This window comes from Apodemus sylvaticus, chromosome 11, assembly GCF_947179515.1.
Source record: "Apodemus sylvaticus chromosome 11, mApoSyl1.1, whole genome shotgun sequence".
Taxonomy (NCBI): domain Eukaryota; kingdom Metazoa; phylum Chordata; class Mammalia; order Rodentia; family Muridae; genus Apodemus; species Apodemus sylvaticus.
In genome coordinates, this window is record NC_067482.1 from 86,025,917 (window position 1) to 86,040,523 (window position 14,607).

The following is a 14,607-nucleotide window of genomic DNA, read 5'->3' on the forward strand; positions in this document are numbered from 1 at the left end:
GGAGGCAGAAAGATGTGGAAAGGAGAAGACCACACATCAACCTTGCTGCTTCACTCCTTCCTTTTAAGACCATAAATTATGCACCTCCATCTGGAACATTATCAGCTAAGGTGAACTTAGCATCATATTCATATTATATTAAAGAAGATCCCATAACAAAGAACATGCCTGAACATGACAGTATTCTTCACATATAGTCTTATGTTATGTGCTGTAACATTTGATATGCTTTCCAGAGTTAAAATGCATATAAGTATCTAGTGATAACAAAAGAATCAATGGATTTTATTCGATTCCTTAAGTATAGGAGATATGCATGACTCTCATGTCTTCAACTAAACATCAAGACAATCCATGTACTTGTATTCATTATATCCTATGGAAAAAAATAGAATGTTTAAATAACACTGGGGGTGGAGAGATGAGTTGGTAGTTAAGAACATTTGCTATTCTTGAAGAGAACTTGTGTTTGATTCCTAACACCCATATGGTGGCTTGCAACTGTCTGTAATTCCAGTTCCACGAAATACGATGCTCTTTTCTAGCACTTGCAGGCACTGCATGTATGTAATACTAACAAGTTTGCAGTAAATTACTCATACACATTAAAAACAAATTTAAAAACTTTATTTGAAACCGGATAGGAAAATAAGACTCAATACTTTTCAAATATGTTTTACAGATGTATCAAAGACATGGGTCACATATTCATCATTTATGAAGGATGAAAGGCAATATGATTAGCCTATTTATAAGATGCTAGCACACTAACCAGACCTAAGAAGCCATGCCAAAGCCAACAAATGCACCAAGCTAGAGCCAAGAAATCAGCTCAGTAGAAGCCAGTGAAATGCATGAAGAAATGGCACCAGCACTGAGAGATGGAGAACTAAGGGCTAATTTAGAATCTGTCTGTCATGCTAGGCTTTCCTACCTGGAGATAAATGAGTAAAAGGAGTCCCACATTCAAACCCCAACATTTTGGGATTAGCAAGGGTCCCTGTTATTAAAAGATAGCTCAGCATTCCTGAGGACTTAAATTTGATCACCAGCGCTATAAAACCAAAATCTCTGGTGCTATTTTTTTTATTAGCTATTGATCTAATTGTTATTGGCAAAGCTAACAAACTGGTTCAAGCTTTGTCTCCAGCATATGAAAGCAGAAGATCTTTCTGTCTTCAAGGATGGTGTGGTTGTTATTTATCACAGCCCATAGTTAGAACATGAAGAAAAAACTAAAACATGTATAGGGCATCATGCCCAATGTTCCTGTCTATTCTGCCTATGTTAAGAAAAACTGTATATTTAAGAATCCAGAATTGACTGCCAGAGTGAGAAAGGAGGTTTTGAGCAATGTAGAAGACCCAGGATACTGGAAACAGATCAAATATGTCAACTCTGAATTGTTGAAAATCCAACACTAATCTAAAAGAATATAAAGAGCATAATTTCAGGTTTGGTACCTATTTTCCAGACCCTACCAAGGATAATTAGCTTAGAGACTTTTCTTGTTTTGTCAATGACATTATAGGACAGCAAAGCAAAAGAAGTTAAAACCACATACTGAAAGAATATCTAAGTTGGATTTTAAACAGGGAATGTGGGGTTCATGCTTAATTTCTGAGAAAGCTTTGCTTATTTTGAGTCATTACATAATTTTACCTTACAGCAGTTGTCCAGGAGAAATAATTCTATATTATCAAGACCCAAATTGAATTTCTCTTGACCTTTCCCACAGAAAAATCATCACATACTGAGTCAGGAATGTGCAAATAGTGCTGAGACTGTGCGTGATAGAATCTTCTTGTTGAGTTTGAGGAGAATTGAAGAAAACAAACTCTTTAAAGAGAGTTTAAAAACTAAAAATACAAATCCTATACCTAGCAAATGCTGTTGTTTGCTGTAGTTGTTGTTACTATGGTCACAATTCTTCTGGCATCCAAATCATGGTAACATTGTGGAGGCTGGAAGAGAAAATGAGAAAAATGAAGACTTGGCTTACAGCAGGGGTGAAGAGAAAGGAAGTTTATAAAACTTTGGAGTGGAAGGTTACAGAGCAGAGAGACTGAGGAAAATTTGTCTGACTCCGGCTCTCACAGCCATAGCAGTACACTAAGCCCCATAGAGACAGCGCCGGGGCAAGCGAGAGCTGGACGGGCACTGGGTGACTCTGTGCCTCATGGAGTAAAATTAACCAAACATGGGCAAAGGAAGCCAAAAGGCAAAACGTCCTCATACGCATTCTTTGTGCAAACCTGCCAGAAGGAGGGAGGAACACAAGAAGTACCCAGGATGCTTCTGTCAACTTCTCAGAGTTCTCCAAGAAGTGCTCAGAAAGGTGGAAGACCATGTCTGCTAAAGAAAAGGGGAAATTTGAAGGAGGGGCAAAGGCTGACAAGGCTCATTTTGAAAGAGAAATGAAAACCTACATCTCCCTGCAAGGGAAGACCAAAAAGAAGTTCAAGGACCCCAATGCACCCAAGGCCTCCATCGGCCTTCTTGTTCTGTTGTGAGAACCGCCCCAAAATCAAAGGTGAGCATCCTGACTTATCCATTGGTGATATTGGAAAAAATAAAAAATAAAAAACTAGGAGAGATGTAGAACCACACCGCAGCAGATGACAAGCAGCCCTATGAGAGAAAGGCCGCCAAGCTGAAGGAGAAGTATGTAAAGGATATTGCTGCCTAAAGAGCTAAAGGAAAACCTGATGCAGTGAGAAAGGGCATGGTCAAGGCTGAGAAGAGCAAGAAAAGGAAGAAAGAGGAGGATGAAGAGGATGAGGAAAAAGGGAAAGAAGAGGAAGACAAAGATGAAGAAGAAGATCATGATGACGAATAAGATGGTTCTAGAGCAATTTTTTCTTGTTTATAAAGCATTTAAGCCCCCTCACTCATTTTAAAGAAAAAAATTGAAAATACCACCAGTACAGGACTATCTAAAGACACATTCGGTAGTGTGTTAACTATACAAAAAAAGACACTGTACAGTTTAAAAATAAATCTTACACAGCCTTACATTTCAATTCAAATAGTTGTGCCTCTTCTGGCTCTATTGTAAAAGACTGGAATTTTTCTGAAATATTCCTAATATGGGAAAAGATCACTCAGGGCTCCTTGGAGTACAGACTACAAAAGGAAGAAATTGTCCATTTTCTTCAGAGGGGCCACATCAGCATTAATACCTAAGAAAGGAAGCTGTTTTTTTTATATATACTACAATGCCTCAAATTAAGGAAAAACATGGGACATGTGAACCCATTAAATACCTTCAACATTCAGGCTACATCTGGAGGAAGCCAGAGATAAGCCATGGGAAGCAGCACCACAGGCAGAAATAGCCCTGGATCTCAGACACACACACAGGAATTCCAGTTTATATGGTCCCGTCTGCTAGGCACCAAGTGTGAGCCTCCTTCTGTTATACTTTTGCTTTCCAAGGCTAAGAATGATGGCTTTCTGACATTGTTCATCTCTGCTGTGCTATGGTGTCTCCTTTAGTCTTCTTAGCTTTTCCATATCTAAAGAGTCAACTCCACAGAACCTACAAGGTTCTGATATACCACCAAATCTGTTTCAAGTATTTAAGGTAGTTTCTGATTTTCTAGTTGGATTCTGACGAATAGGGTCTACTTCACAGTACCGGGTCCTGCACAGGAGTCTGGTGGTACTACTAAAATCCAATGCTTGGTTTACTGCTCAGATGTCACTGTGATGATCAAGAGACTTAGAGATTCACTAAAAATTAAGCAGCTAGCTCAGCCAACTCACTTTCACAGAAACGTGAAGCTCTCAGGGTTGCTTCCGTGGTAGATGGCATTAATATGAGGCTCTGTTCTTGACAGGAAGCCTGACCAAGACTCTGGCCCTCAAATAAGATGTTCATTCTGGCATACCATCTTTGAAGGTAGCAACAATGCTTCACTTCTTCCCCAAATCTGAAAGGCAGAATCATTTAAGACAAATAGTTCTGTTGTAGGAACAATCATTTTTTCACTTGACAGATCAATGTCTTTGACTGATAAAATCCTTAATTCTATGCTGTTTTTGAGTCTGTACGGTCCTCTAGTGATTTTTTTTTTTAATCATTAATATACTTTGCCCTCTAGCAGGTCATTTTTCTACTGCTTCAGTATTTTCCTCTTAGAGAACACAAGTTGTAGGACTGAATCACTTGGCCCTTTCTCTTCTGTCACCTCCCAGTTGAAAATGCTTGCATCTCTTAATGAGCAGCATCCTCTTGGTTCTGCAGTTGGAGTCAACAACACCTGAGCACAATCTTCTTTGTGGTTTTGGCCTTCTTTTGAAAAATTGGCTTTGTCTGACAACCTCAGCCATTCTGCTTTCTATCATAGCTCTGCTTTCCTTGGGCAAACAGGGAATTCTTGCCCTTTCTACACTGGGTCACTTTGTGAGATTGATGCTTTCCACATTTCTTACAGAAAGTCCTTTGGGTTTTAGGTATGTTGACCATCTTTGTAGTAGAAGTGTGGAGAGACCGGCCACCACAATCCCCACCTCAACTGCCCATGCCTTTGAATATGCAGAACAACTCTGTAGAATTCCTTGTTTCCAAATATAAATCACTTGACTATTTGTGATTAGCAATCCAATTTCCCTTTAGTGACTTGTATTTGTCATTCAACATAAAACAATCACTGTGTATGCCAAAGTGAGTCCTAAGAAAACAAACTAGCCAGGAGGCAGTCTCGGTGACTGAGCAGAGTCTCCTAATCATGAGAAGTCGGGATTGAAAATATAAAGCAAAACTCATGAATTGATAGTGTGTTTCTGGCTCAGCATGTGAGCATTATGACAGAAAGCAGTGCAGTTTCAAAGGTAATTCTATTTTAGCCCCAGCCAATCTGCCTGTGCATATGAAAGAACTCTACCAGGTTAACTGCTCCAGGGTGATGGAGTACATTTCAAGATCAGTGAAGTGGACAGAAACATTCTAAGTAAAGAAAGCAAAACTATGCCCTGGAAAATGAAGCATCCATGCTCACCAATTTGAGATGAAAAGAGTTTCAATGTAACAGTTTCATTGACTTGTTTCCAGAAAGCTGGCTGATCTGTCCTGAGAAACAGACCAAGCCAAGAGCCCAGTGATGGCCCAGTCACAGCATTCACCAAATTAATTTCAATGAAGTAATGTTCATGTATTAAACCCATGCAAACCTGACTCCTGCAACCGTGGTCTATGAACATCAATGCTCTGTTTGGGGGCTACTACAACACTATATCCTGAATTTCTCAACCCACATTTATTACTTATAATAAATACTTATAAAGGGGGAGGGTACTAAAATTCCAAGTCAAGAGGCCTGTATGGTTGGCTGGTTTCCAGCTGAAAATGACCTGCCTAGAATGTCCATTGATATTTTTTCAGTGAGTAAACTCAGAAAAGTCCCTTATTCTCTCTATAATGGCACTAGTCCCCATAATGGAAGCTCCACACTCCTTATCTCATTTAAACCTAACAAAGTACCAAAAGCCAAAACAGAGACAGACTGAAACTGACAGAAGGTATGGATCAAATGGATTTAACAGATATCTACAGAATATTTTATCCTAAAACAAAAGAATATACCTTTCTCTCAGGACCTCATGGTACCTTCTCCAAAATTGACCATATAACCAGTCACAAAACAGGCCTTACCAGATACAATAAAATTGAAATAGTCCTATGCACCATATCAGATCACCATGGACTAAGGCTGGTTTCAATATCAACAAAACAAACAGAAAGCACACACACACATGGAAACTGAATGATACCCTACTCAATGATAACTTGGTCAAGGAAGAAAAAAAGAAATTAAAGACTTTTTATAATTTAATGAAAATGAAGCCACGTTACACCAAAAGTTATGGGACACCAGGAAAGTAGTGTTAAGAGGAAAACTCAAGCTCTGATTGCCTCCAAAAAGAAACAGGAGAGAGCATACATTACCAGCATAACAGCACATCTGAAAGCTCTAGGAAAAAGAAGCAAATTCACCCAAGAGGAGTAGATGTCAGGAAATAATCAACCTTAGGGATGAAATCAACCAACTAGAAACAAAAAGAACTATAAAAAGTATCAACAAACCCAGGAGCTGGTTTTTTGAGAAAATCAACAAGATAGATAAACCCTTAGCCAGACTAACCAGAGAGCACAGAGACAGTATCCAAATTAATAACAACAGAAATGAAAAGGAGACATAACAATGGAAATTGAGGAAATTAAAAAAAATCATCAGATTCTTCTACAAAAGCCTATACTAACTCAAGTTGAAAAATCTGGATTAAATGGAGAAATTTATAGATAGATATCAGGTGCCAAAGTTAACTCTGGATCAGATAAACCATCTTAACAGTCCCACAATCCCTAAAGATATAGAAGCAGTCATTAAAAGTCACCCTACCTGCCGGGCAGGGTAGTGGTGGTACATGCCTTTAATCCCAGAACTTTGGAGGCAGAGGCAGGAGGATTTCTGAGTTTGAGGCCAGCCTGGTCTACATAGTTCCAGGACAGTCAGGGCTACACAGAGAAATTCTGTCTCAGAAAAAAAAAAAAGCCACCCAGTACCAGACCAGACGGGTTTAGTGGAGATTTTATCAGATCTTCAAAGAAGACCAAACACAAATATTCTTCAAACTATTCCACAAAATAGAAATAGAAGAAACACTACCCAATTCTTTCTATAAAGCCACAATTATACTTATATCTAAATCAAAATGACCCAACAAAGAAAGAGAACTTCAGACCAATTTTCTTTATGAACATTGATACTAAAATACTCAATAAAATTCTTGCAAACTGAATCCAAGAACACATCAAAACGATCATTCAGCACGATTTATTAGGCTTCATCCCAGGAATGCATGGATGGTTCAATATATGGAAATTCATCAACATAATCCACTACATAAACAAACTCAAAGAAACAAAACCACATGATCACCTTATTAGATGCTGAAAAAGCATTTGGCAAATTCAATATCCATGCATTTAAAAGTCTTAGAAAGATCAAGAATTCAAGGCCCATACCTAAACATAGTAAAAGCAATGTACAGCGAATCAGTAGCCAACATCAAACTAAATGGTGAGAAACTTGAAGCAATTCCACTAAAATCAAGGACTAGACAAGGCTGCCCACTCTCTATCTATGCAATATACTACTTAAAGTTCTAGCTAGAGCAACTAGACAACAAAAGGATGACAAATGGATACAAATTGGAAAAGAAGAAGTCAAACTATTAATATTTGCAGATGATATGATAGTATACTTATGTGACCCCCAAGAATTCTACCAGAGAACTCCTAAACCTGATAAACAACTTCAGTAAAGTGGCTGGATATAAAATTAACTCAAACAAATCAGGAGACTTCCTCTATTCAAAGGATAAACAAGCTGAGAAAGAAATTATGGAAATGACACCTTAACAGTAGTCACAAATAATATAATATATCTTGGTGTGACTCTAATCAAGCAAGTGAAAGATCTGTATGACAGGAACTTCAAGTCTTTGTAGAAAAAAATCAAAGATCTCAATAGATCAAAAGATCTTCCATGCTCATGGATTGCCAGGATTAATATAGTAAAAGTGGTCATCTTGCCAAAAGCAATCTACAGATTCAATGCAATCCCCATCAAAATTTCAACATAATTCTTCTCAGAGTTAAATAATTTGCAAATTCATTTGGAATAACAAAAAATCCCAGGATAGCAAAAACTAATCTCAACAATAAAAGAAATTCTGGGGAAATCACCATTTCTGACATCAAGCTGAATTACAAAGCAATAGTGATAAAAACTGTAAGATATTGATACAAACACAGGCAGGACCATCAATGGAATAGAACTCAAGACTAAGAAAGTAACCCACACACCTATGGTCACTTGATATTTGGCAAAGGAGCTAAAACCAAGCAGTGGAAAAAACCCAGCATTTTCAACAAATGGTTCTGGTTCAACTGGAGGTCAGCATATAGAATACTGCAAATCAATCCATTCGTACCTCCTGATACAAAGCTCAAGTTCAAGTGGATCAAGGACCTTCACATAAACCAGATACACTGAAACTAATAGAAAATAAAGTGGAAAAGAGACTGGAACACATGGGCACAGGGGGAATTTTCCTGAACAGAAAACCAATGGCTTATGCTCTATGACCAAGATTTGACAAATGGGACCTCATAAAACTGCAAAGCTTCTGTAAGGCAAAGGACACTGTCAATAGGACAAAACAGCAACTAACAGATTGGGAAAAGATCTTTACCAACCCTACATCTAAAAGAAGGCTAATATCCATCATATACAAAGAAATCAAGGAGTTTTACTCTAGAGAATTAAATAACTATTAAAATGGGGTACAGATCTAAACAAAGAATTTTCAATTAAGAAATATCAAATGACCAAGAAGTACCTAAAGAAATGTTTAATATTTTTAATCATCAAGGAAATGAAAATCAAAACAACCCAGAGATTCCAACGGTCAGAATGGCTAACATCAAAAACTCTGGAAACAATAGATGCTGGTGAGGATGTGGAAAAAGAGGGACACTCCTCTGTTGTTGGTAGGGTTGCAAGCTGGTACACCCACTCTGGAAATCAGTTTGGCGGTTTCTCAGAAAACTGGACATAGTACTACCTGAGGACCCAACTATAACACTCATGGGCCTATACCCAAAAGATACTCCAACATGTAACAAGGACACATCCACTACTATATTCATGCAGCCTTATTTATAATAACCAGAAGTTGGAAAGAACCCAGATGACTTTCAACAGAGAAATGGATACCAAAAATGTGGTATATTTACACAACAGAATTCTACTCAGCTATTAAACACAATGAAGTCATAAAATTCTTAGGCAAATGACTGGAACTAGCAAATATCATCCTGAGTGAGGTAACCCAGTCACAAAAGAACACACATGGTATGTACTCCCTGATAAGTGGATCTTAGCCCAAAAGCTTGGAATACCCATGATACAATTCACAGACCACATGAAGCTCAAGAAGAAGGAATACCAAACCATGTATGCTTCACTCTTTAGAAGGGGAAAAAATACCCACAGGAGCGAATACAGAGATAAATTGTGGAACAGATATGGAAGAAAAGGTGATCCAGAGACTACCCCACCTGGGGATCTATCCCATATACATTCACCAAACCCAGACACTATTGTGGATGCCAAGAAGTACATGCTGACAGGAGCCTGATATAGTTGTCTCTTGAGATGCTCTGCCAGAGCCTGACAAATACAGAGACAAAAATTTGCAGTCAACCATTGGACTGAGCACAGAGTCCCCAATGAAGGAGTTAGATAAATGACTGAAGGAGCTGAAGGGTGTGCAACCCCATATGAAGAACAAAATCAACTAACCAGACCCCCAAGAGCTCCAAGGGACTAAACCAACAACCAAATAGTTCACATGGAGCAACATGTGGCTCCAGCCACATATATAGCAGAGAATGGCCTTGTTGTGCATCAATGGGAGGAGAGGCCCTTAGTGCTGTAAAGGTTTGATGCCCCAGTGAAGGTGAATGCCAGGGCAGGGAGGCAGGAGTGTGTGGGACGTAGGAGAGCACCCTCATCGTATCAGGGAGTGGGGGAATTGGATAGAGGAATTCCGGAGGGGCAATTGGGAAAGGGGTTGCCATTTGAAATATAAATAAAAAATATCCAATAAAAATTAAAACAAAACAGAGATGCTAAGTGCCACTTGCAGTCTACAAAGCAGACTATATAATTTACTAAGAATTCTTCATTTATCCTATATGTAATATCCTGCATCATTTGTTCATTCACTGCATAATTTGTATCTATATGGATTTGTGAAGATTTACTTTATGCTTAGAATTACAATCCAGTTGTATCTTACTTAGTTACTCAAAATCTTTAGCTTTAGCCATTTTCAAATCTTCTGTTATTGCCTGTGCCTCTTGACATACCCTATCATAGGTAGTTTTGTTGTAGGAGTATTTATTTGGCTTTGGGGAAAAAATGTTTTTCATCACTTCCTAACTTTCTGGTCCAACAAAATGCCCTGCTTTCAACTAACGTATTTTCCCCTCAGTCTGCAATTACCAATTTCTTTATTTTATTTTTTATTTTATTTTATTTCCTATATTCTTTGTTTACACTCCAAATGATTTTCCCTTCCCTGATTCCCCATCCCCATAAGCCCTATAAGCCCTTGTCCCTCCGCCCTTTTTCCAATAAACCCCCTCATTCTCTGTCCTGGTACTCCCCTACAATGCTGGATCAAGCCTTTCCAGGACCAGGGATCTCTCCTTCCTTCTTTGGAATCATTTGATATGCAAATTGTGTCTTGGGTATTCAGAGCTTCTGGGCTAATTAATATCCACTTATCAGTGACTGAATTCCATGTGTGTTCTTTTGTGATTGGGTTACCTCATTTGTTGAATACTGTAGTGATAAATGAATGGATGTAGTGTGTGAAACCAATGAACTCATTTAGGAAATTGGAGCCTTCTGGGATGGAGGGAAGAATGTTCCCAAATCATCTAATTGTATTGCAGATGCATACATGCCTCAGTGGAAAAAAAGAATAGATGCTGACTCAAGTTATTTTGGAGTTATGTGGAGTCTGTAAAACCAAGGAACAACCACTCTGGAAATCAGTCTGGTAGTTCCTCAGAAAACCAGGCATGGCAGTTCTGGAGGACCTTTCTATACCACTCCTGGGCATATACCCAAAGGATTCCCCCGGCGTGCAATAAGGACACATGCTCCACTATGTTCATAGCAGTCTTATTATAATAGCCAGAATCTGGAAAGAACCCAGATGTCCCTCAGTGGAGGAATAGATACAGAAAATGTGGTATATTTACACAATGGAATACTACTCACCAATTAAAAACAATGAATTTATGAAATTCTTAGGCAAATGGTTGGAATTGGAAAATATCATCCTAAGTGAGGTGACTCATTCACAAAAGAACACACATGAAATGTTGATAAGTGGATATCCACTGATAAGTGGATATTAGCCCAGAAGCTCTGAATACCCAAGACACAACTCACATATCAAATCATTCCCAAGAAGACACTTTGGCCCTGGTCCTGGAAAGGCTTGATGCAGCAGTGTAGGGGATTACCAGGACAGAGAAGTAGGAGGGGGTTGATTGGGGAATGAGCAGAGGGAAGAGGGCTTATGGGACTTATATGGAGGGGGGAACCAGGAAAGGGAAAATCATTTAAAATGTAAACAAAGAATATAGAAAATAAAATAAAATATAAATAAATAAATGTTTGTATAGACAGAAGTTAGCAAATCACTTGAATAAGTTACCAGTAAACAGAAAATATTAGCAAATAAAAATAACAAAAAGATAATTAGATAGTAACCTGAATAGAATTATTGCTGGACTCTGTAGTGAGGCTGTGTTGAGCTTTGTAAAATAACAGAGAAACCATAAAGTAAACCAAAAATAAACCAAAAATGCTGTTTTATTAGCATTTCCACTCAAAATAAATGAGTGTTCCACTTCTTCCACATCTTAAACAACATCTAGTTTTGTCAGAGTTTTTGGAATGCAGCCATCTTGTAAATACATAATCGTGTTTGCAGTTCTCTGGTGACAAAGGGTGTTGAAAATCTCCCTGTGTTTATTTGCTACTATAATATGACTTTGGCAAGGTGACTATTCACATATTTTATTCATTTTTCAATTTTAATGTTTAATCTTTATTGTTAAATTTTATGAATTTTGTAGACTTTAAATACATGTTTGGGAAATACCTTCTAACAAACTATAGCTGGTATTTTTGTTCTATTAACAATGTCTTCCATAGAATCAGAGTTCTGAATTTTAATAACTCACAATTAGACACTGTTGTATTCATAGGTCATACGTTTGAATACAAAAAGAACTTATTGAGGTTTTTCTCCTGTCTTTTCATCTGGGTATGATGTTTGTTTTACATCTGATATTTAGGAAGAGTGCCAAAACTGAGCTATTTTGGGGGTAAGATATGGTTGTGTAGATTTATGTTTCTGAAGAAACTGTGAGTTGTAGCAGCACCACTTGTAAAAACTATGTCTATCTAGGATTTGCTTTTGGTTTTCATCAATGAGTGATTCTGAACTTAATTGTGTTTTTGTATTCTCATTTATCTTAATTTTATTTTCTATTGCTGTGATAATATTTCCTGAAAATAGAAACATAGGTGAGCAGTGGTTCATATCAGTTCACAATTCAGTTCATAGAAGTCTCTACCAAAGCTGGGAAGTCAAAGAGGCAAGGACTTGACATATTTGTTCACATGACTTCAATAGTCAGAAAAAAAGGAGTGAATGCGTGCATGCTGCTATTCATAAACAATCTCTATTCTTATATACTCCAGGATCCCTTGCCTAGAAAAATGCACTATTTACTAACCCTAACCCTAACCTAACCCTAACCCTAAATCGAACCTTAACCCTAAATCTAAATCTAAACCTAAACCTAAACCTAAACCTAAACCTAACCCTAACCTACTTACTGTGCTACCTCAGTTACTCCAGTCAAAATAATTATCCACAGAAATATTCAGAAACCCACCTCCAAAGTGATCTTATTTTTTGTCAAGTTGACAATTAGTAGTAGCCATCAGATCTAGTGTTCAGTTATCTATACATCTATGTTTTCAATAATACCAATATATTTTAATCATTGCCTCTTTATACTCTGTTTTAAAGTCAGATACTATTACTTTATTCTTACTTAATATTAGTTGTTAATAGCTACTGTAAATCTTCTGGACTTTCTGATAAATCTTAGAGCCAGTTAATCAGTGTCTACAAAATCACTTATTAGAGATTTAGTTGTGATGATATTTGATGTGTAGATGAAGTTGGGGGTAATGGGGATATTAACATTGAACGTGTATATTTATTAATTTAGATCTAGTTTGATTTTTATTATTGGACTTTTGAAGTTTTTCTATCATATTATACATATTTCATAGGTTTCAGTTAAATAATCTTTTTTTGCATTCCAAATGATTTTTTATTTGATATATTCGATATATTTTTTATTTACATTTCAAATGATTTCCACTTTTCTAGACCCCCACTCCCCGAAAGTCCCATCAGTTCCCTTCCCTCCCCCTGTTTTCCCACCTAACCCTTCCCACTTCCCTGTTCTGGTTTTGCCCTATACTGCTTCACTGAGTCTTTCCAGAACAAGGGGCCACTCCTCCTTTCTTCTTGTACCTCATTTGATGTGTGGATTATGTTGTGGGTATTCCAGTTTTCTAGGTTAATATCCACTTATTAGTGAGTACATACCATGACTCATCTTTTGAGTCTGGGTTACCTCACTTAGTATGATGTTCTCCAGCTCCATCCATTTGCCTAAGAATTTCATGAATTCATTGTTTCTAATGGCTGAATAGTACTCAATTGTGTATATATACCACATTTTTTGCATCCACTCTTCTGTTGAGGGAAACCTGGGTTCTTTCCAGGTTCTGGCAATTATAAATAGGGCTGCTATGAACATAGTGGAGCATGTATCCTTATTACATGCTGGAGAATCTTCTGGGTATATGCCCAGGAGTGGTATAGCAAGATCTTCTGGAAGTGAGGTGCCCAGTTTTCGGAGGAACCGTCAGAATGATTGAAGATCCAGAAATGAACCCACATACCTATGGCCACTTGATCCTCAACAAAGGGGCTGAAAACATCCAATGGAAAAAAGATAGCCTTTTCAACAAATGGTGCTGGTTCAACTGGAGGTCAGCATGCAGAAGAATGCGAATTGATTCATCCTTGTCTCCTTGTACTAAGCTCAAAGCCAAATGGATCAAGGACCTACACATAAAGCCAGACACTCTGTAGCTAATAGAAAAGAAACTGGGGAAGACCCTTGAGGACATCGGTACAGGGGGAAAGTTCCTGAACAGAACACCAATAGCTTATGCTCTAAGATCAAGAATTGACAAATGGGACCTCATAAAATTACAAAGTTTCTGTAAGGCAAAGGACACCATCAAAAGGACAAATCGGCAACCAACAAATTGGGAAAAGATCTTCACCAACCCTACATCAGATAGAGGGCTAATATCCAATATATATAAAGAACTCAAGAAGTTAGACTCCAGAAAACCAAATAACCCTATTAAAAAAATGGAGTACAGAGTTAAACAAAGAATTTTCACCTGAAGAACTTCAGATGGCGGAGAAGCATCTTAAAAAATGCTCAACTTCATTAGTCATTGGGGAAATGCAAATCAAAATAACCCTGAGATTTCACCTTACACCAGTCAGAATGGCTAAGATTAAAAATTCAGGAGACATGGTTCTGGAAAGACTCAGTGAAGCAGTATTCCGCAAAACCAGAATGGGGAAGTGGGAAGGGGTGGGTGGGAGGACAGGGGAAGAGAAGGGGGCTTACGGGACTTTCGGGAAGTGGGGGGCTAGAAAAGGGGAAGTCATTTGAAATGTAAATAAATTATATTGAATAAAAAATGTATCTAATATAAGAAAAAAATTCAGGAGACAGCAGATGTTAGCGAGAATGTGGAGAAAGAGGAACACTCCTCCACTGCTGGTGGGGTTGCAAATTGGTAAATAATCATTTTTATACTTTAATTGTTATTTCAGATT

At 37.8% G+C, this 14,607-nt stretch overlaps 2 pseudogenes; one reads left to right on the plus strand and one right to left on the minus strand.

Moving 5' to 3' along the window:
- Window positions 1-1,256: 1,256 nt before the first annotated feature.
- Window positions 1,257-2,839, plus strand: LOC127696790 (high mobility group protein B1-like; annotated as a pseudogene).
- A 1,287-nt stretch (window positions 2,840-4,126) lies between these two features.
- LOC127696791 (60S ribosomal protein L36a-like) lies at window positions 4,127-4,471 on the minus strand (annotated as a pseudogene).
- Window positions 4,472-14,607: the final 10,136 nt, after the last annotated feature.